This window comes from Pinus tabuliformis, chromosome 1_2 (genome assembly GCF_031772625.1).
Source record: "Pinus tabuliformis cultivar Carrire ecotype Pingquan chromosome 1_2, CPIR1, whole genome shotgun sequence".
Lineage (NCBI taxonomy): Eukaryota > Viridiplantae > Streptophyta > Pinopsida > Pinales > Pinaceae > Pinus > Pinus tabuliformis.
The window spans coordinates 517,849,703-517,873,417 of NC_142298.1; the positions used below are offsets into that span (position 1 = coordinate 517,849,703).

General features: G+C 37.9%; 1 long non-coding RNA gene across 2 annotated transcripts; it reads left to right on the forward strand.

Moving 5' to 3' along the window:
• The first annotated feature begins 548 nt into the window (after positions 1-548).
• On the forward strand, positions 549-22,905 carry LOC149206606 (uncharacterized). Of its 2 annotated transcripts, XR_016251934.1 has the most exons (6): positions 549-1,329; positions 14,279-14,388; positions 18,030-18,213; positions 18,469-18,601; positions 22,567-22,657; positions 22,877-22,905. It is a non-coding gene; the product is annotated as an uncharacterized LOC149206606 (long non-coding RNA). The 2 variants fall into 2 exon arrangements; XR_016251935.1 differs by lacking the exon at positions 14,279-14,388.
• The last annotated feature ends 810 nt before the right edge of the window (positions 22,906-23,715 follow it).

Consider the following 23,715-nt stretch of genomic DNA (forward strand, 5'->3'; position numbering starts at 1 on the left):
AACTTGGCAGAAGACTTTTTATTAAGGGAGTTGGTCTAGTGCCAAAAAAATATCAAACACATGTTATATCAATAGAGATTTCTTTGTTCGTGTTTTCCCCAATCATTCCCTTGTAAGGGGGAACCTTAAGTTATTGATGGTAAAACCAATTCTATGACCATTTTAGTGTGTTTTACCACCTTAGCAAGCACCCGTCCAAGTCCGAGAACAAGGAAATAGAAAGCCCCCTTTTTCTATCCCCTTAAATAGAGTAAAATAGTCCCTCACCATTTCTTGTCCAGTGGAGCTCTAACGAGTAGTAATCAACCCTCGGGTTGGTAGTTCATGAGTCGATGGACATTGGTGGATCTCCAAAAAATGTCACCACAAGGTATAAAGATGAAAGACGGAGTAGCACATCTCGTGGAGTAAGCAAAATAGGAAATGGTTTTGTAATAAAAAAAGGGAAATGTTAATGCGGTATGATAAATGAGCTTGGGGGGAAATAAATGAGCATATAACGAGCATAAATGGCCTTTTAAGGCGTTTGTGAAAATGTAATCAATCAATGAATGAATCAATCCAACCAACCCTTGGCTTGGCGGGTCTCAAGTCAAGATCTGTGGTTTTTTAATCCTTTACTTTGTTCTCTATGATGAACCAATGGAGGGTTTGTATCGTAGCAAAAGCCAGGTTCTTTATCCATTTTTGACCCTTCGTATACGAGCCTAAAGGTTAAGAAATAACCCAAGCTCTGGTTTAAGTGTTTAATAGGGAAACTAGAGAGACACTGACAGAGAGGGACATCAGGCACTAAGCATTCAACAATTGTGGCAGTGGATTCCATTCAATGCTTCAATCGAAAGAAGACAACCATAACTGTGACATATTGCAAGCAGGGTTGCCGACTGTCAATGCCCTTCCAAGTACACAAATGACCTCTATTATAAGAAGTTGAGATTCTCTGTTACAAGGAATTCAAGCCTATTATTGTATTACAATGCCACGGATTTGCTGGCGTGGATATGAGAATCAGAGTGAAAGGAGGGCACACTTGTAGATCTACGCCATTAGGCAGAGCATTGTGCTAGTGTGTATATAAGAATCAGAGTGAAAGGAGGGCACACTTTCAGATCTACGCCATTAGGAAAAGCATTGCGAAGGTCCTGGTTTCCTTCTACCAGAAATACATGGACGAGCAGTCGAAGAAGGATATAAAGGATATCCTCATCAGGTATGACAAGACTCTATTGGTGGCTGATCCAAGGCGTTACGAACCCAAGAAGTTCAGAGGTTGCGGTACTCTTGCTCATTTCCAAAAATCCTATCGTTGAAGTCCTACATGTCATGGTATTTTTGTTAGTGCTGTTGAGTTATTTTTTTATATTATGGAATTCAACTTGATTATTTTCATTTAAGTTCGGCATAAAGTTTAGGGTTTTGGGATATTTGGATGTTTGCTGCAACTTTTTCAAGCATGCCAGGTTTTGAACTTATGAGAGTCGAAATAAATGCTTAGTTTTTTTTGAAAAAAAATCTTGATGCCATTTTCATGACTTAGAAAGGGATTTGTGGATCTGGAAGAAAAGGGGGAGATAGATGGGTTCCAGGTAGGGGTATGTTAATTATCAATGGAGAAAAATGTAAGGAAAAAAATTGGCCTAATGCTGTAACCATGTATCTAGACTGTTTTACTCACAAAAATGCCCATGAAAATGGAAAATATCACTATAGGTACCCCTAGAAGAGGGGTAAGCAGTCCCATAAGAAGTCATGATTTTGCTGTAGACTTCGGTAGGAACCGCAAATGTTAAAACTACGAAACTTTTTTGACATCCTTTACACTCTCCACTTCTTTGAGCCTACCACAAATATAGTATTGTTTCACTGTGTGTTGATCATCCTGAAACTATATAGAGTCCAAGTCCACAAATGAAATGGACAAAAATATTTGGATGACCAAGAACAATGAGTAATCCCCACATCCAAAGGAATATTGTTAGAAAGTTATCATGTATACTGTCAAAAATTCATCCAAAGCTACAACTAGCACTAATGAAGTGCCTGAAGTCAACATTGTTACAGAAACAAATAAGGTTAATGCTGTAAAAAATTCATCCAAACCTACAAATGGTAATAATGGAATATCTGAAGTCAATATCGCTGCAGAAATGAATAATTTTACAATTAAGAAAGAACACTCAAAGAAGCTTAAAGTCAGGAGGAAGAAACTCAACATAGGAATTGAATTTTCAGAAGCTTTTGCAAAGGTATATATTTCCCTTTTATCCTCTTTCATCTGTTTTCTCAGCCATTGTTAAAAAACTATATGTTTACCTACTTTTTTATTTTCTTGAACATGGTTTGAACTCTTCTATCTTTAACATAAACTGCACTTTAGTATAAGCTAAACTATGTAGTATATATGTTATATTAATTTTAAATTTATGTAATATTTTATTTTAATAAATTTAAATTTTGCTTTTATTTGGGTCATATTAGCTATCAGTTATATGTTAATTGTTTTGATATTTTTTATTGGAGATGCATGTTGAGTATGCAAATTATTATGTATAGGAGTTGTCTTTAGTGCGACTTTTTGGACTTTTCGATGGCGGACGCCAGCAGAAAAATTTGACATGAAATCTTTATTTGTATTATTTAAACTGGTTTTTTGACTATATATATGGATTCAGTACCTTGAAAAACCCCTAGGACACTTCAACTGTGCAGGGGTTACCCATCAAGCTCATGATTTCAACAAATTCCTGCCAGATTTTAGAGAAATTAGACTGGAAAAGCCCACTAGAAAAACTTCCAAAAAGTCTCACTAAAGACAACTCGATTATGTATATAAGTTATATGCTTTATTGTAACACGGTCTATTACGATTCATGCATTCATGTCATAAGCCCACTATGTATGCAAGTCATTTCTCGACTCCATTGAGGATGGTTATTATTCCCTGCCATCTAGCATGGGACTATAATAATCAGAGTGACGTGCTTTACATTATTTAGTATTGATTTATGCCAACGTTTTTTCCTCGTATTTGATTGCCATGCGATTAATCCCTTTCGATTTGATTTCAATGTCTTATTTGGTCTCTTCCCGAGTGTTATAGACATTTTTGGGCACTACAACCCCAAGCATAAATGTCCATAAACTAAGGGCTCCTAAGTCCCTAAAGGTGTTGTTCCAACCCCTAAAAGAACAAGGTCAACTGACTACAACTTCTCCCAGAAGTTCTCCATGAAAAACTACTCAGAACTGGTCAAAACTGGATCATTTCACTTGCTCCATGGCCAGGGTGCGATGCATCGCACCTTGTACACACGGGAAGTGCGTTGCATTTCAAAAATCCCTTCTATGGGGTGCGATGGATGGGAAAAGACAAGTGGCGGAGACAGTTTGCGAGGTGGATGATCATGGAATCTTCCAGAAACTTCTCCTGGGACACTTGCCTCTCAGAATCGCCCAAGGATGAGTAAGAGATCAATGAGATCTCCAAGTGGCATCAAGAACTATCAGAGAGAAGACACTAATCAAAAACCCAGAGCTGACTCACACCTCTGCAAATATCTATATATAGATCTCTCATCCCAGAGATCCAGGGGTTAGAGGCTGGAATTTTGCATATTGTAAGGAATTGTTGTTGGTTTCTTGAGACAAACATCAGATTTTTGGGTGATCTAAGCTTTGTTTGAGGTGAAGAGGGGCTTCTTTGCTGGGAGGTTGATGCTGGGTCAGAACAACTGGTTGTAACTCCTCTTGGCTCTTTCTTGTTTTATCAATAAAAGCTATTCAAGTTTTCCTCCATGCTCTTGTATCATTGATGCTTGCTATATTTGTATGGTCAATTTACTTCTGATCCTAGATTGTTTATGATTATAGATCCATGTCTTTGTATAGTGTTATGCTTCTGTGATCTTACAGGTACTTTGTGAAGCTGGGCGTGCAAGGGAGCAGGTGGCTAAAGACTATCAAAGAAGAGGGGAATCAAATCAGGAGATTAGCGCAAGACAGAGGTTGGTCTTTCTGTTCCTCTCTATCTATAATTCATAAAGGAAAAACGAAAATAGCTTTTCTCTATTTGTTTCTAAGGCAGCTGTCACACCTTAGTGGGATAGAGTAGTCCTATATAGACACTTTTCCCTGTAACAAAATGGCGACTCCACTGGGGAAGTATTAGTTTGTTTGTTTATCATTCTTTGTTGTCTATTTCATAAACTTACAGGTAGCATTCGAACTGCATTTGCCATAGCAAATGCAAAGTAGATAAATGCTACTTCAGTCCATCTATGGGATCTGTTTATGATTTAAACAACTAATTCACAAACTCTCTGATTGCCCTTGTGATAGCTCTTAGATCCTCCTTAGATCTACCCCTGATTGTTGCATTACTGATTGCCTTTTTCTCGGCCAAAACCCATGAACTGAACTGCAAACTGTGACCCGAAACCCAAACAAAGTCTCGTTTCTGGCCCAGCGCAGGTATTGTTCAGAGAATCTGAACTTCACCGCACTTCCCGAGTGGAGAAGGTGCGCTGCATTTCAGATTCTCTGTGTTACAGGTGTGCTGATCAGACTAGGCTCTGTGCAGTTTTGGTTTCTGTGATTCATTCTTTCCAGTTCTATTCCTGAATTTTGTTGCCTGTGATCAGTATATGTCTATTTGAAACCCCTTTTCCTTGTTGTTATTCTGCCTCCTTTGTACAAAAGAACTGTAAATTTTTTTGTGTGTTTGTTGAGTCATTTTCAGTTCTCCTTTGCAAAAGTAGCGTAATCGTACTGTCATCCTTTGATTTGAAACTGTCGCAAGTGTCGATTTCAATCGTAGGAAAGAGTTTGATTGTTGTTCATGGTCGATTATCCTGTTACTATTGTTTTTGGTCCGAATTTGTAATTTTCTAGTGTCAAGAACAAGTATTCATTTCAAAATCGTAAGGTGTTGTGATCATCTCCATTTTTTGATTTTGAAAAGAAACTTGTTGATATTTGTCGCTTGAAAAGAAATTCAGATTTGTGCATCAACTTTCTTTTTATCATTCATATACTAAGAAAGTCGAAAACAAATACATGCATGTGCATTTGCATATAGACAGTCTGATTGGCTTGATTTAGGAAAGTGCATTTAGAGTGTGCTCTTTGCTCTTTGTGAAAAGATTCTGTCTTTCTTTCCTTAGTAGCTAGGATTTTCATTACACAAAGAAGATAAAAAGATTGTTTATCATCTTAGATTGCATTTTAGGAATTACATCTACATCTCGCGGTGAACCTGAAAGGCAAACTTCATAAACAAGATCAACTATAAAATAAATTCAATGAATCTAACAACGCTTTGGAACTTAACGCACAACATTTAGAAGTCTAGGCTAGAGACGTATTCCAGCGTCGTAAAGCCTGGTAACTGTTGTTCTCACTGATGGTTGGGTGATTCCTCCACTTTGAGACGATAAGTGCCAATACGGACTTGTGCTCCCACCTACCGTCGAGTATATTTTGGGAGACCCCAATAGGCTTAATCCTTTATCCATAGGAAGCCGTGTCTGCCGCCCTATCGATCGCAATGCACTGAACACAACATTCGGGAAGATTGACTGCCGTACCGTAAAAAGTATTCTGCAGTTTTGCGATTGGTTTGGTAATCCCTCTACCTAGATTTCCAGAGCAGTCCCTTTCATTCCTTTTCAGACTCTTTAACGGAAAAGGTCCATCTGAGCACTTGTCACTTCAGGCTCATTAAAAATCGAAGGCGACTAGAGTCATCTTTTGTTTTTTCTCGACTCTTAAAAATTGAAAAAACAAGTTGTGTCAAAGCGTCTAAAATTTATTTTAATCGGAATAACGTCACTGTTCCCACGTTGGTCTTAGAAGTCAGTCTCCCCTCATCGCAAATTTCTTGTAGAATCGCTAGAAAATCTTTTGGATAGACTAGATATGTCTGAACAACCGTCGACATCCAGGAATGTGTCATCCGACGGAGCAATGGCAGAGCCTCCTGCCGCTACTCCAACGATGTTCGATGGTATACCATCTGTCCCAACAAGTTATCAACAACAAGCCAGAGTCCAATCAGGGATTGTTTCGACGACATGGTCAGTTCCTATTTCTTCATCTGGATTATCATCTGGTATTTCTTATGTTGAAACTCAAAAAATTGATCCAATGTGTCTTCAAAGGCCAATCTACCCTTTAAGTACTGGATTTCCACCATATGGAGGGCGGTATGCCTTTTCATTGTTCCCTCCCAGAGAATAACCATATGGGAGCTTACAACAAAGTTCAAGTCAAATTGGAATTACATCCAGCGGTTGGGTACCAATACTGCCCCAGCAACCAAGGGTTGTATATTCAATGCAACCAGTCCAACCTGTGTCGAATATTTCCACTATACCTGCTATGGTGACTGGGTCGCAAGTACAAGCGCTACCTGTTGTATGTCAACCCCAAGTTTCTCAGGTTGCAATACAACAGCCTCTTGTCTCAACGACTGAATCACAACCTCAGGTTAGTGCCTCCTTATCTGGAGCGACTCAGGCTCAAACAAGTACTATGACTCCTCATCTTGGTCAATCATCCAGTATTGGACAACAGCAAATGGTCCAACAACCAGGGCTGGTTCAATCTCAACAACAACAATTCCAGCAATCATATCAAGGACCTGAGCAACAAGTCTTTGTAAGTAATGGGCAACTGCATTTCCAAAGCGGTTATCAACAACCATATTATAATGGTTATGCCCATCAACCTTGTCAAAGTTGCCATCATCAAATACATTATGCTGGTATGCAAAGACCTACTACTCAGGCGATTCCATCTTATCATGGGTATGCTTCGCCTAACCTGAATCAACAATTTCCCTTTGTAGCAACTCTAGAATTACCAGATCTAAACCGTCTGACGAATGATCCAATTGCTTATGCCCCTTGGTGGCCAGCGATTCCGCATAAACTTCCGTCAGATATTCCTAAATTTAATGGAAATCCGGGTGAAGACCCGTCGAATCATGTGATAACATTTCATCTATGGTGTTCATCAAACACCCTAAATGATGATTCGATTAGGCTTCGCCTTTTTCAGAGGACGTTAACTGGTCTGGCAACAAAATGGTACATCGAATTGCCTAGAGCTTCATTCAAAAACTTTAGTACCCTAGCCACAACCTTTTTAACCCATTTTCAATTACCGATAAGGTATGAAATGGGAATGGAACTCCTTACCAACTTCAAACAAACGACGGCCACTCACATATCTGATCATATACATGAGTGGCGACGTCGTCGTAGAATGGTAAAAACGTATGTTCCCGATCAGCTCTTAGCTGAATGGTTTATCAAGTCATTACTACCTTCCATCACGGAAGATGTGGCAAAAGGGGGAGTCATCACAGAAGAGCAAGTTATCGCTCGTGCGCAATATTTGGACTTAATTTACACTTAGTCCGGCACGCTCTACGATAAAATACCTGACGCTCCTGGACCGGAATTCTCAGTTCCTCCTCCTCCTAAATCAAACAATGACTCTCATGCCGGCGATGGCGTGATTGGCGCAACAGACACGAAATCGACAAAGGCTACATCTAAAAAGGCCCGTAAGATTTATAGTCAAAATGCAAGCGAGGAACTTCTTGCCTCGGAAGTAAATGTCGTGTCGACTGACAAGGGCAAACAACTGAAGCAACCAGGGGGCAAGAAGAAAAAGAAAGGGAGAAAAAAGAAGCAGGATAATTCATCTCCTGAAAAACCTTCTACAAACCCTTCTGGGCAAAGGAAACCCCCTGCGAGGTGTCATATGTGGGATGAGGATCATTGGACGAGAGATTGTCCACATAAAGCTGAAGTTAAGAAACTCTTTAAGAGTTCAAAAACCTCAGCAGTATTGATTGATCCATTTCCAAACCCGGGAACCAAACTGGTTACTAATCAAAATGCTTCCCGATCCCAAGTGCTTATGTTGTCTATCTCAAAGCAGCAAAATGATGCTTTGACAAGGAATAAGGATTACGGGAATCCACAGCTGTCGAATAACAAGGCTAATGAACAACCTAGTAGTTCGAAAACAACTTTGACCGAAGTTGTGCCACCCATAATTCTTGAACCAATGATAAATTCGCCAAAGGGAGTAGTACACAAATCGACATTTAATCCTCGTGCAAAAGTAGCACAAAATTATAATATAGTAGAGGACCTGGCCCAATCGCTGTCCGCTATGCCGACACTTGAGGTACCGCAAAATTGCCCCTCCCAAAAGCAAGCTTTATTATCAGCAATAGGTGGGATTGACCCAATGGATTCCAATCTTGTGGCCTTTGATCATAAGGGATATGACCCTCAATTACCGGCTCAACTAGCTTTCCTTATTCAAGTGAAAGCCCTCAACAAAACTGTTCATCGAACAATTATTGATGAGGGAGCATCTACATGTATTATGTTGATGAGTTGCTGGAAAAATTTAGGCTCACCACCCTTGTCGAGATCGTCAACGATGTTAAAAGCATTTGATGGACGATCATACACTCCATACAGGATTTTAAGTAACTTGCAAGTTGAATTGGGGGGCAAAACAGTAGAAATTGATGTTGAGGTTATCCATGAAAACCTTGATTACAACATCCTACTGGGAAGGCCCTGGATATATACCATGGCCGCAGTTGTGTCGACCTACTTCAGGAAGATTGCATTTCCCTTTCAAGGAAGAATTACAATCGTCGACCAACAAACATTTCTCCCCAATAGTTCACAAGTCACGGGAAGCATTCCAATGATCCATGGAAGCAATGATTCGCTTCAAAATATTGGAGTAGGCCTCCTAAAAGACCCTGCCTTAATGGGTACTTTTTCCCTACCGCCTCCGAGTAATTTGGCGGAAGTGGCCACAGTGGAAACCTGCAATATGAAATCTTCTATATCTAATGGATTCAGAAGATTCCTAAACATTTTGTCAGCATGGATCATCGCCATTTTAGAAATATTGTAGCAATCAATTTTCTTGGCTTCGGGGGCAAACCCAAATGAACGCTCATCGAGTGTTTGGATAGATAGGTCTAAGGAATATGGTACCTCTTCAGATCCTTGGTTGCATGTACATTCTATAGACAAAGGAATCATTCTGTCAATGATGTTAGGGGAGGCACCATGGGAAGATTACCACCATCATTCCCATCTTCTGGATTACCACGAAGATTATTCCAGTGACCTTAATCATCCTTCAGTTTTTGATTTTCTATCAAATACTGTAAATACAATGGATTTCGAGGATGGTTCTTATCTCATGTCGACCTTGTTAAAAAATGAAACAAGGAGTCATGAGGATAGTTCTTTTACTGTGTCAACCTCATTAAAAAATGAAACAAATCCCCTTTCCAAATCTCAAAGGTAAACCTTCATTCCAACCACCGAGTTGAATGCAATGAAGCTTGGGGGGCATGCACCTCGATTTGTGTTATTATGATGGGGGCATGCAAACTTATCACGAGCAGTTTTACTGTAGGGTTCAAGCTCGTTAAAAAATAAACTCGCCACGAGTAGTGTTACTACAGGGTTCAAGCTCATTAAAAAATAAAGCCGCATCGAGCAGTTTTAGCACATAGTTCAAGCTCGTTAAAAAATAAACATAAGTCATGAGAAAATGTTTTCCCCCGCATTTAAGCTCATTAAAAAATGAACTATTCCCCGGCTAACAACCATCGTGAATGTAGTACTTCAGCCTTTAAAAGCCTTGGTCCTGTTCTCACCATCACGTCCACTCTGTATTGGCCGATCATTCACCTCCATTTGATTGTTTACCCCTTTTGAGGAACAGCTGCGAAGAGTGATCTCACTAGCCATCCTTGTAACACTACCGTGATTGGAACATTCCAAACCTTACCTGGATTCAACTGCTACCCAATTTTATCACTCGTTCCTCAAAAGACGAGTCTCCTTTAAGCTCTTTTCAACTGACTCGTGAAATATGAAAAGATTGCCGAGCCATTGGCCTCTCTAGCTCGTTAAAGGGACCGGAAGTGCTATCCCTCCTCTAAATTTTAATATTTTTGGACCTGATGGATCATTACACAAAAAGATCGAGCGCTTGTTTTGTTCGGCTCGTTAAAAGTATCGAAAATTCATCCCTTCTGTATTGTTTTATACTTTTTCGGACTTAAGGGATTAGATGACGAAAAAGGAATTTTGGAGTTACCTTTACGTTCCTTTTTAGACTCTCTAAAATTTAAAAGGACCGAGTTATCTTTGTCATTAAACTCGTTAAAATTTTAATAGTAACAAACTTGTCTATAGACGAGAACGAGTTTCACTATCGCTAGGCTTGTTAAAACATAGCGATGGGTTTTCCCGAAGGGAAAATTATAGAACAAGCATATGTTATCGTCCTCAAGCTTGACAAAAATAAAGAGGTACTAGTCAGAAATGACTGGGGAAAATTGGGAAGAAAACTTGAAGAAACTTTGTTGGTAGCAAGTCGCTCTTGAACATGACACTTTCACTCCACATCCAAGTCAGGTTGGGTTGTTTCATTCACCGGTCACATCACCATGGTCCCATCACACCATCCACATTTGGGGTAATGCTACCAATCCATCATGTCAGTGTCGCCGATATGTTCAAGAGAAGTCATTCAGAGAATTCACCTGTGTCTCACCCACTACAATACATTCATACTTCATTCTTTCATGACCGCCACCCTGAACCGTATGTCATCGGATCGTTTTCACCTCCATTAAAATCATTTGCTCCGTTCCATGTCATTGATGTGGGATTCATTAAGGCCCTCCTGTGACGAATCACTTCTTGTCGACATCAGCTCATTATCCAAGAAGTCGATCTAGGAACACCCCGTTCAGTACTTTGAAGCTTGCATGCCTCAATGGCAAGTTTCTCACTTCCGGTGACAGGTTTACATCAATGGCCTTCGACCGAAAGATTTTGCGTGGTGTTCTACGCCAAGTCCTTTATTCACACCACGTGAATTGTACTGCAGTACCTTGAGGGTCATTATCATTATCGGTGATTCCTCTCACGCCTGTTAACAGCTTACATCATTGGCTGGTAATTAGGCGATGTCTTTCCATGTTCGACTCCAGAACATCTCTCACATGGATCGACTTGTACTTCGAGCGAAGATCGAACGAGATTGAAGATCCCGGATCTAGTTTCATCCATCCGGGCTGCGATATATATTTAGGGAAATAAAGACATCAAATGTACATCATTGCTGCATAGATAATCATCCAATCAAAGGGATGATGGCTCTATCAGAATCATCAGTCTACACTCAGACGATTGTCTGTCCTATGTACGTGAAAATGAATTTATAAAGCTGAGCATGGGAATACCCGCCTCAGCCAGATCATGAAAATATTATGAAGATAATGTATTGTATTGTATCTTATTACAGGTCTCCTCCCAGCTTGAAAGAACTTCGGATCCTCATAATAAAGCATTTCACCGACATCAAAAGATTAACGACCTCATGCTTTAGGGGGCAACTGTTATAGAAATTTTTGGGCACTACAACCCCAAGCATAAATTTCCATAAACTAAGGGCTCCTAAGTACCTAAAGGTGTTGTTCCAACCCCTAAAAGAACAAGGTCAACTGACTACAGCTTCTCCCAGAAGTTCTCCATGAAAAACTACTCAGAACTAGTCAAAACTGGATCATTTCACTTGCTCCATGGCCAGGGTGCGATGCATCACACCTTGTACACACGGGAAGTGCATTGCATTTCAAAAAGCCCTTCTATGGGGTGCGATGGATGGGAAAAGACAAGTGGCGGAGACAGTTTGCGAGGTGAATGATCATGGAATCTTCTAGAAACTTCTCCTGGGACACTTGCCTCTCAGAATCGCCCAAGGATGAGTAAGAGATCAATGAGATCTCCAAGTGGCATCAAGAACTATCAGAGAGAAGACATTAATAAAAAACCTAGAGCTGACTCACACCTCTGCAAATATCTATATCTAGATCTCTCATCCCAGAGATCCAGGGGTTAGAGGCTGGAATTTTTCATATTGTAAGGAATTGCTGTTGGTTTCTTGAGACAAACATCAGATTGTTGGGTGATCTAAGCTTTGTTTGAGGTGAAGAGGGGCTTCTTTGCTGGGAGGTTGATGCTGGGTCAGAACAACTGGTTGTAACTCCTCTTGGCTCTTTCTTGTTTTATCAATAAAAGCTATTCAAGTTTTCCTCCATGCTCTTGTATCATTGATGCTTGCTATATTTGTATGGTCAATTTACTTCTGATCCTAGATTGTTTATGATTATAGATCCATGTCTTTGTATAGTGTTATGTTTTTGTGATCTTACAGGTACTTTGTGAAGCTGGGCGTGCAAGGGAGCAGGTGGCTAAAGACTATCAAAGAAGAGGGGAATCAAATCAGGAGATTAGCGCAAGACAGAGGTTGGTCTTTATGTTCCTCTCTATCTATAATTCATAAAGGAAAAACGAAAATAGCTTTTCTCTGTTTGTTTCTAAGGTAGCTGTCACACCTTAGTGGGATAGAGCAGTTCTATATAGACACTTTTCCCTATAACACCGAGATAGAAGACGCTAATCTATATGTTATTTTGTAAATGTACGCTTCATATTTAGAAATATTTATGGAGTACTGAACTAATGTTAGCATTAATATGAAATTATTAAATGTTATGGACCGTTATTGTGCCAAACTAGCGTTTTACTATGGTCGCATGTTGTGACTGCAACTACATTACAGGTGGTGGAACAGGTGCATTATAGGTGGTGGAATAGGTGGTGGTGGATGCATGTAGGATGCTGTTGTCGTGGCATAATATCTTCGCATGTCAATTTTGGGTTGTTCTATTGTAGGGTTGTTCTTTGAACTTTAATTTTATTGTCCAAACCACCTGTAGTTATTCTGTTATTGAAATTTCATTTTATTGTCCAACCTTCCTATAGCTGTTCTGTTATTGTCCAGCCTGCCTGTAGTTGTTCTGTTATTGTACAATCCTCCTGTAGTTGTTCTGTTGGAGGGATGTTCTTCAAATTGAGCTAAAGCCAAGACCTTTGTATAACACTTTGTTTAATAAGGGGAGAAACCACAATCAAACCATCCAACAGAGAAATTGTAGAGGGTTACCTTTGAATGATGATTCTCCATTTCCTCTTGGCGAAGATCTCAGAGAATCAAAATTGATTGTCTAGTCCGCCTGTAGTTGTTCTGTTGGAGGGATGTTCTTTGAATTGAGCTAAAGCCAAGAATTTTATAGAAAATTGTGTTTAATATGGGGCAAAACCATGATTGAACCATCTAACAGAGCAATTGTAGAGGGTTGACTTTGAATGGTGATTCTTCGTTTCCTCTCGACGAAGATCTCGAAGAATTAACATTGGTTTCTCCATGGGTATTTCTATTGGTAGCCTACAAGTCTATGTTGTCTATTCTAGGGTTGCTATCAATTTGTTTTGTCCACAAGTTAGAGTAAACAGGAATAGGAAGGACATAATAATGAGAAAGGTTTATCTTAAATTAGTCCTTCCAGCCATCCGAACAAAGCAAGAGCAAGGCGGGGCTGGGTGGGGTTCTCCTCTGCCAAGATGAGGGGTCAGGGTCTTGAGCATTAGTAGTCTTTCTTCGTTCACCCGTTCAAATGAGAGGAGCATCTTTCCGAAGGGGAAGGCCAGAAGAGGAATAAGAGAACTTGTGTTCATTCATTCCAAGAAGACAACTTATAGCAGTAATACAAGCATACCTCTCCCTTCATTCCTTGATCTGGCATGAGGTTCTATCGGTGAGTTCAGCTATGATTGACGGGTATGATTGGGTGGGTCTGATCGTCGCTTCAGTCAACTACCTTGACTACCTTACTCGGGCTCGGACTTCGCAGAGCACCTCCTAACCTTTAAGTGTTACTATTTTGGGGTTCATGGGTTAGCAAAAACCCACTGAAATGGTTATTTTATGTGTTGTATCACCACTTTAACCCTTCTCAGGTTTCAATCTGCTTGCTCACAGATGTTAGATGTTAGCTTGATGCAATGTTAGGTGGCCTGCTTTAGAGCTTGCATGCTATGTTATGGAGAGATAGGTGTAATGTTAGGTGGCCTTCTTTAGAGCTTGCATGTTATGCTATGGAGAGAGAGGTGTAAGGCACATGGCCCTCATGTAGGGCCCACAAGGTGGATCAATGTTCTGATTTTCATTTTTATTGTTATTGAAATGGTTTGAATTTCTTATCTTTATTTTAAATTTGAACTTATTATACAATTTGTAGGGATTGTCCTATTTCACGTTCTAACCAGTTATAATGAATGCCTGGGAACAAATTTTTTTGAAGGATTGAGGAGAGGAACAATGGAAACCATGAACTCGAATGTTGGGGATGTTGTAGTGGAAATTCTTCAGTCACTGATTATATGCGAGGACACTGCTTTAAGGTCTGACATGGTAAGAGAAATCAATTATTGATTCAATCTTCTTCTATCATTGTTCAACGTTTTTCTTTGAATATTGAAAATGGACTGATTATAAGGGCCAGCTTGACAATAAATAATTATTGTTGAGTTAGGAAAATACCCATTTTTTGTTTTAACAAGAATCATTTTTTGTGAATTCTTCCTCTTGCACTCTTGCCTTTAATGCAATTTCCTGGATCAAAGCTCCCATCACGACTACTCTCTTTCCCTTGAACAAATACAATGATGGCGTGGCAACTCTAGCAAGAGCAACCTCCCACTTCCTCCATGGTGATCAGAGGAAAGATAGTTCATATGGAAGGCTCAGCTGAAGCGTTTTCTCTTGGCTGAGAAACTCAACAAAGATGATCCTGAAGTCAGCTAACACACTTTCATACTGCATCTATTTTATTTCTCTTCTAATGAAATCATGACCTTAATCTATTTTCTCTGATTTTCCATGTAGCTATAGTAATGAAACAAGCTACAATGTTGATCAGTCAATCAAAGAATGAAGGTGTGACTTTGATCCCAATCAACTATTTTTGGTGTTTGAGGGTGAGAAGAACCATCAATGGCTGTCACATTTGCAACCCATGCCGTGTCCTTTGGTAGATTGATTAATTGATTAATTTGGAGTTGTTGCAATGTTTCTGAAAGGAGAGAAGATTTATTCAAGTTAACTATCATGATCCCATCTTCCATACAATTTTTCAATAACCCATTAGGCTTTGTAGCTTTGCATAAAATCATGTCTTTTGATAAGACACTCTTTCAAATTGAAATGCAGTTTGTTTTTTTCAATAACCACATACAATGTCTTGATTTTGTTGCTGAGCAAATAGAGGTTGTGCTAAGAAAATAGAGGTTGTGCAACAAGTTCGTTCCATACAAGGTCTTGATTCATTGATTATGTATTGATTATGGTTCTTGATGTAACAATGTCTTGATTTCGTTTCTTAGCAAATAGAGGTTGTGCTTTACTGTTTCACATACTTTCTTACAATATTTCCATAAGTATTGATTTGTAATCTCAGTCAATGAGGGATGACAGTAATGGCTTTCCATAAGTATCAATTTGTAATCTAAATCACTGAGGGATGACAGTAATGGCTGAGTAAAAATGAGAACTAGAATTACACCTTCATGTGTTTTAATCATACAAACAAGAATTAGAGATAATTACAGGGTATGAATTATGGTGTCATAAGTCAATTGTTAAGCGTGCTGGTATAGCTAAATTGAGTTAATAAGAATGAATTTCAAAACATAACACAAAATAGTGAAAATAAACATAAGAACTGGAGAAATGACAATAAAGATTAGTTTATATTACAGTTTCCCCTAGTTGTTTTCCCTAATTTTAGACCCTTTGACACTATACTCCTACGAAAAAAAGAAGTTGATGTTCAAGAATTGAACATGGGTCTGCCTTTCTGTGTTGAAAAGGTCCACTGATTCAAAGGAAGTAAATTTAGGGGACAAACAAGGCTTTCAGATAAGTCCAGGGTCAAGAGTGTGTCGTGAATTATGAAAATGTAACTCAACTATAAAGCATGGTGGTATAGCCCTGTGGACTATTGGATTATGTCAATTCAATAATCTTGTTGATCAAGCTATGATAGTGCTCAAATTCCTACTCAACTGTAAAGCATGGTGGTATATCCCTGTGGACTATTGGATTATGTCAATTCAATAAGCTTGTTGATGAAGCTATGATAGTGCTCATATTCCTACTCAACTGTAAAGCATGGTGTTATAGCCCTGCAGACTATTGGATTATGTCAATTCAATAAGCTTGTTGATTAAGCTATGATAGTGCTCATATTCCTTCTGCACTTTTCTCTGTAAACTTTTTAATAGAATATTGTAGCACTTGCAGAGTTTTCTCAATCCAACTAAGGTTTTGCTAATTCTGAGACTGGTGACATAATCAGTGCCAACATCCTGCATGTTCCTAGAATCCTGTTGGACCATCCACTTGTCTTCAAGAAAAACTCCCTTCCAATGATGATGAAAAACAAGGAGCATACTATTTTAAGTTGTGATCCAGGCCTAGAATGTGTTGGCAACTAGACAATTCCACAACACATCTTTAACAGTTTCAAGTTTGTGACAAACCACACAACATCCATCAGTAAAAGCATAGGAATGCAACTAATAAAATAGTGAGGCTATTATGTAGGTCAACCATATGAAAATAGTGTCTTAAAGGAAGAATAAGACTCCTTGACGCCTTTGGATGTCCTTGCTCTAAGAGTGGCTGATGTTTCTCGTCATATTTATATGCTCTGCCATTTTTAATAATAGTAAACTATGTACCCAAACTCCCATAGAACAACATTACTACAAAAAATATAATAGTAAACTATGTGCTAAAACTTCAAATGTGATAAGCCAACATACTAACTAAACTAACCCTGTTTCAAACATACAACCCCAAAATTGAATTGTGATAACAAAAATGAAATGAAGGTTGGTTGATGTTGGTTGCTACAAAGATGGAGAAATCTAAAGGTTTCTACGCAATTCCTTTCTTGAAACCTCAAAAATGAAGTGAAGGTTCACTGATGCTGGTTGCTACAGAGATGGAGAGATCCAGAGGTTTCTACCCAGTGCCTTTCTTAAGAGATTTTATTGAGTAAATTATCCAGATACCATTACAACAATCAAATATACAAAATATTTTTTTGTTGATTTTAATTAATAAGTACAATATCCATATACCATTAAAGAAAGTAAATATACTAAGGAATTTCTTGTTGATTTTAATTGTAGCATTGTTTATAGAATGAATATGTATCTTGTCCAGGGTTCTCTACCATTCATTCATATGCAATATTTATTTATTTTAAATATTACTTCCATAATTTATGCTCAGCAGTTTTCTAAATGTTTCTATGGAAACATGTAATTTGAAGATCAACAACATTGTGCACTACTGCATATATCACAACATCTAACTCTCTAGACCAAGCCCCTGTCAGAGTTTTACTTATATAAGGATCGAAGAGGATAGCTTGGAAACATCCTTATTATTTCTTTTTCGTGGAGCAATTTAGAGGCCCAACCTATTGTTGAGCCCAGGAATATGATTAGTAGGGCATGGCATCTAACCCATTATGTTACCTGTTAGATAGCCAAACATACCTTTATTTACTTAGCCTTCACCAAATAACCTTCTCGAATGGAATGCTAGCACACAGTTAAACTTATGCTACCTGTTAGACAACCAAACATACCTTTATTTACTTAGCCTTCACCAAATAACCTTCTCGAATGGGATGCTAGTACACAGTTAAACACTCCATCAATATCACCAATGAATCAAGGCTAGGTTGGCTCTGTTAGGAATTTTATATACCATATCAAATGAGACTTGGTAGTCCTATTGTAGACGTGATTAGAGGACAGAGCTCCCAATAAAATTCCAGAGAAGAGGGACAATTTATTTGAAACTAAGTAATTATTTCATTTTTGTGAAGGTTTTTTCATTAGTGCCAACATGCTCCTACCTTAATATTTTGCATATCCCTACTCATTTAGATTGTATGAAATTTGATGAGAATGAATGGTGTTGATGAGCACATTTTCATAGAATTCAAAATTGATTTGAAACCCAACTATTTTCAGATTTTTGTTGCTCGTGGCTGGATCTTTCTCTTTTACAACATGTTGTCTTAGAGACAAGCATTGGAGAAGATTGATAGACTTGCTTCGGAAACCATTACACTTCTATGGAGCATGAGGGAGTATCACAATGTACATTCATAGTTTATGCCATATTTTGCTGCACTCCCAAAATCATTTCACACAGGTACTACTATGAATAGCTGTAGAATGCTGTTAAAATACAATTTTCCATATTTTAGTTTGGTAGGGAGGGGTCCAATTTAGAAAGTCTTAGCTTTGAGTCTTTCCCCGTTGTTTGATAGGACTGAGTTTTGGTATTGATGCACTTACTTCTTTGAAAGGTACACTTCTAATGGAACAAATTATACAGTAAAAAGAGGTTATCCCAGTGAGTCCATATGGCAGTGTCTAGTACTGACTTGTGGGTGGTTTGGCACAGATTTGAAAGAGCAATCAATGTTCGACAATACAACTGATCCAGCTTAGTTTGTAGAACACATCATAGAATAGATTTTTCTAGAGCAGCGAGTGGGAGTGATGGATCTCATTCTGGTAGAGACCCTAAAATGATGGTGAGAAACACATAATACTGAGTTTTAAGCATTTTATCTAGATTGAATCCATTTTGAATTACATGTATTAATATTATGACTTATGGAATTACATGTGGACATCTATTGATGTAATGACTCTGTGAACTAGATGCAACTGCATTGATTGGATGTTTGGATCGTCATAGTTTCAGGGGTCAAGACAAGATTAAAAGTTGAAGGAGGAGTGCTCGAGTTATGATTTTGGTTTCTATCTATTCTCTTATGTGCACTTGTTATTCCTTTGTTGTAGATTTTTTATAAAGTTACATAGACTCAGCATTCTGGACTGCTGTAAATTATAAGTAGAAACGAAGAGTTTTATTTTACCTTAATTTGAAAAAAAATCAAATGCTTTTCAATTTCTTTTGAAGGGGTGGTAAGGGATGTTTCCCTTTTTATTTCTTGTTGCTTCTTGTATTTTGTTTGGTGCAATTAATCATAGGTTCTTGACATGAAATTGGCATCATGAACTACTTGTAATTGCATTGATTGGATGTTTAATTCTTCATGGTTTCAAGACAAAGATTAAATTCTAATGGAAAAGTACTTGAGTTATGATTTGGTTTCTATTTTTATCTCTAATGTGCACTTTTTATTCCTGTGTTGTAGACTTTGTATAAAATTACATAGATGCAACATTTTCAACTGTTGTAAATTTAAGTTGCAAATTGGAGTTTTATTTTTATTTGAAGAATTTTCAAATTCTTTTGAAGGGGTGGGAAGTAATTCTACACTTTTTTATTTCTTGTTTCTTGTTGTATTTTGTTTGATGCAATTAATCCTAGGTTCTTTACATGGAATTGGTATCATGAACTATGTGATTTTTTCTTTTAACTTTTCATTTTTTATGTAAGGTCTCTTATTAAAATATGTTTGTCAAGAAAATATTCAATGATAGTCGTTGGTAGCAGATGTGGACAGCCATGAGGATCTGCTGAAGGAGTTTTGGGATCCAGAACATTGGCCAAAGTGTATACTCGTTAGATACTTATGATTATTTACTCTCCTGTAGTTCATTTTGTTTCCAAGCACACTACTAACTTGATAGCTCTGGGTACTAATTTTCATTAGGTGCTATAATGTGTCTAGAAGTTTTGAACAAGTTTCATTAAATTGTCGTTGTCTACAGGATTAACTAGAGGTCTCCATGGAATTTTAGTTTGTATGAGTCTTGATATATCTAGCAAAAGTCAAGGTACCAATCTTAACAAATAGTTTTGTGAATCATGGTGTGCATGATCTTGTGGCCCTAATTCAAGTAGTGAGCATGGTCATGTGGCTTACAGGAAATTGTAGGAGTACCTATAATATTGATGTCCTCCATATGTAACACAATCATAGTGTGGGCCTTTAGATATATAGATATTGTTTCATCTACTTTAGGAGAGTTTTATGAAACAACGGATAATATGATAGAGAAAATATAAATGCAATGGAAGAGTCTAAACATATGAGTGGAGAACTTAATGGAAAGATAAATGTTGTTCTTCATGATAGGTGGCATATACTAATTTTTCCATTGCATATGACAATGCATGCTTTGAATCCTAAGTGGTATGAATACAATCCTGGTAGAGTTCCACCTAAAGATGACAGAGTTATAGAAAGGATACATGCTTTCTTTCTAAAACGTGTATCCTCCAAAAGAGGATTCGCATTAGAACACAATTTACTTTCTTTGCATTGGTGACAAATGAGTTTGGGTCAAATGTGGCATGCCACATGAGATAATTGATTGTTGGATGATGCAATTATAGATAAAACTCCAGACATTTGGCTACTTTGCTATTGATGCAGGTTTACAAGAAATTGCATTGGAGTGAATTTGGAGCACATAATTACTCAATGAAAAAGAATAGGCTACTTGCAGAGAGCAGAGAAATCCTGGTTTAGATTTATAAAATCCTATGATCAATATATTGGTCCTACACCAAGGCACAATTGTCCATGTCTCTATGGGTCAGAGGTACTTCTGATCTACTCAAGCATGTGGACGATTTTGAAGTGCACTTGTGTCCATGTTTTCCACCTCTTCATTACTAGAGGATTTCCTTTTTGCAATTTCCATGCTCTTAAAATTTGGTTTCTTTCTCGGGTAAGTTCATCCATTAGAGAATGATTAATGTAGAGGAGTATCAAGAATTCATTTAATAATACATGAATATCTATTTTGGATTTTGTGTAGAGACTTGGAAGGTATTACCCAGATCATGCATAACTAGTCATTTCCTTGCAAACACTCAACACCTCCTGCTTCAGAGCTGCCATTCCTCTACAATGTTGTCTTCATTCCAACTATTTCAGTCCTTTCCCCCTCATCTAATTGTCCTTCTTCAATGTCTATGGCTCTGAGATAATAATCCTTGAACAAGTGGAATGGCTACCAAAGATATATTTCATTTCACCCTTCAAGATATTAGAGATCAATAGATCTAAACACAAGTCTTTAATACAGACTTTCTCCATCAGACCTATACATGGTCTTTATGCAATTTTTTACTTCAAAAATTTCTGATAACTATATGTTGTAATGCTTCTTAATGATCATACCTTAGCAGCTCGGTTATACCTTAGACTCTTGGTCTATACCTCAAATGAACCTTGGGTCTGTACCATAGAACTATCTCAGACATCACTACAGAAGTAATTTGTTCTTGCCACAGGTATAACTCAGACTTCACAACAGAAGGTCTCGGTCTTTTACGTATCACAAAGATAGCTTCGGACCACCACTTTATTTCGGACTAGAATTACACCTCTGCAACTTGGATTTGTGTCTCAGAGGGATCTCGGCTTCACCATGGAAGAGCTTTCGGCCTATATTATAGAATACCCTATACATAGATGATCAATAGAAAGGATTAACTCCAGATAATGTCACAATAATTAGCATTTGCTTGAAATTTTGTAGTTTCCATGAGGTTCCAAGTTCTGCCAATGAGACTAATGATTGTCAAGAGCAATGGTGCTTATGTAATAGAATTGTAACTGACCAACTCACTCAACCACCTGCTCCTGCCTCTCTCGCTTAAGTCCGAGACTAGCTACCATGCACCCAATCTCGTTTTAAATAAACTCACGTTTCTTTAGTGATCTATCCAGTCTCATATGTTTCTGAATCATTATGTCATATACCTACTTACATTCATACATAAAACATAAAAACATATGGGTAAGTCTAGAAAATAAAAAACAAATTAAGTGACATAAATTAGTCTTATTCAATGGAACAAGTTATAAATTGGGGTACACATAATAACGTAGCTGTGTGTGGCAATAATATATTTAATAAATCAGCAGAACATACCTTTCTCACTCATGGATGATTTTTATATTAATATGGTTTAATACTAACTTATCACCCTTCCTCTAAGTTGATAAGGGCGGTTTAACAGCTAAGAAATGCAACTCTTACAGAACATCATTCAATTACTAGCAAGTGGAAACTTCTCGGGTCACAAGATCCCCGTCCCTGGGCTACAAGTGGAACTGGTACGCTTGCCAAGTGACCTCCCCTTGTCTGTTGATTGTTAGGTTTCCAATCGAATGGTGATGGATCATTCAAGTTGATTAGAGGAAAACTGCTCAGTGCTTGTCATCCAACCCTTCCATTTGCATGTTCCCTCTCCGCGATCGAGCTCCGCCTCTGTGAAAAATATTTTGGGACCCCTGTAGCTTTTCAAATTAAGTGGTTTTGAAATTAAGTGGTTTACAATATGTATACACTCAAGACTATTGGGTCGTTAGAAGTGTCAAATTCCTTCGTATTTCCCTTCCAAACAGAAAACCATTTCTAATCTAAAGTGATTACAGTGTTCTTCTGGCAGGTTTACTGTCTATGTGGCCAACACACCACAAAAAACGAATTTTCTCTGAGTTTTGAAAATGAATTTTGTCTGGGTTTTGCAGCTGTAAGAGGTTATTAACTCAGGTATTTCTTGCAGGGTTTTTCTATGTTCAAAACGTTCTAATATTATCCCTATTTTCCAGTGTTATGGCTCGGATTTAGGTGGAAATTGTAAGCCCAACTCCCAGGTAATGCCCCTTGTTTGTAAATACGTGTAGCAATTACTCATGAACTCATTTATTTGTTTTTTTGTTAATTTTTTTTTAACACCCTAACTCATTCGATTCCTGCTTTCGTAACATGCATGTATGAATTAATTTTCGGTTCAATGACTATAGATTCTTCTATAGAAAATTATATAGGTTCCCTTTTCACAATTGATTCTCTTGTTGATTTTTTTTCTTCAGATTCTCAACAATGGCTCTCCAAACTTTCATGCCTACAGACATGTAATTTCTATCTTTTGGATACTGCAAGTGTTGATGGCTCGAGCAAGCTAACCACTAGGGTTTAATTGCTCGTAGCAACAAGATTAGAATCTATGAATGTAACTATTTTCTTTTTATGTTCGTTATAAACACTCAATTGAGCAGAGAGGCTTTCTGTCCCTTTATATCTCAGTTGTCTCCTATATGAAGGGTTTTGTAAAATGTATGGAATGTTTTAATTTCATGAATGACCATTGTAAGGTTATAATGTGACAAATCGATGCTATTCAAAAAAATTGTTTTCTTCAGAAAGAGATTTTACGAGTTCTAAGTGGCAGTTTTCATAAGTTAGAGATTATTGTATTAATGCATGTAATACATGATTTATTTCCTGAATGTTCAGTTCTCAGCTGGAATTGTTTCACTTTCTCGTCCTGTTACTGGGGTCCTTTTTAGAAATGTATACTTCTTGCAATGTCTCATGAGTCGACTAAGCCAACATACAAGTGTATAAGAAAGAATAGAAAATAAGAACAGGGACTGTTTTTGGTTGGCTATTCGGTTATCTGGCCTGGAGACTAACCCATGCTTCAATTATTCTACAAATTTTGGCCTTAAATAATCATATGGTTTCTCTTGCACTATTAATTGTTTAAACTCTAAAGCTAGAAGGAAAAATTTTTTTCCTTTAATCCAAATTTTCCTTGTGTTTTTTCTTTTCTTTTACAGAGCTCGTCCCAATAAGCTTAAGCCCATAACCCAAAGTATTTTATCTGTTGCACTATTATAGTACCCTCCCTTACTAGTTTACAGGGTAC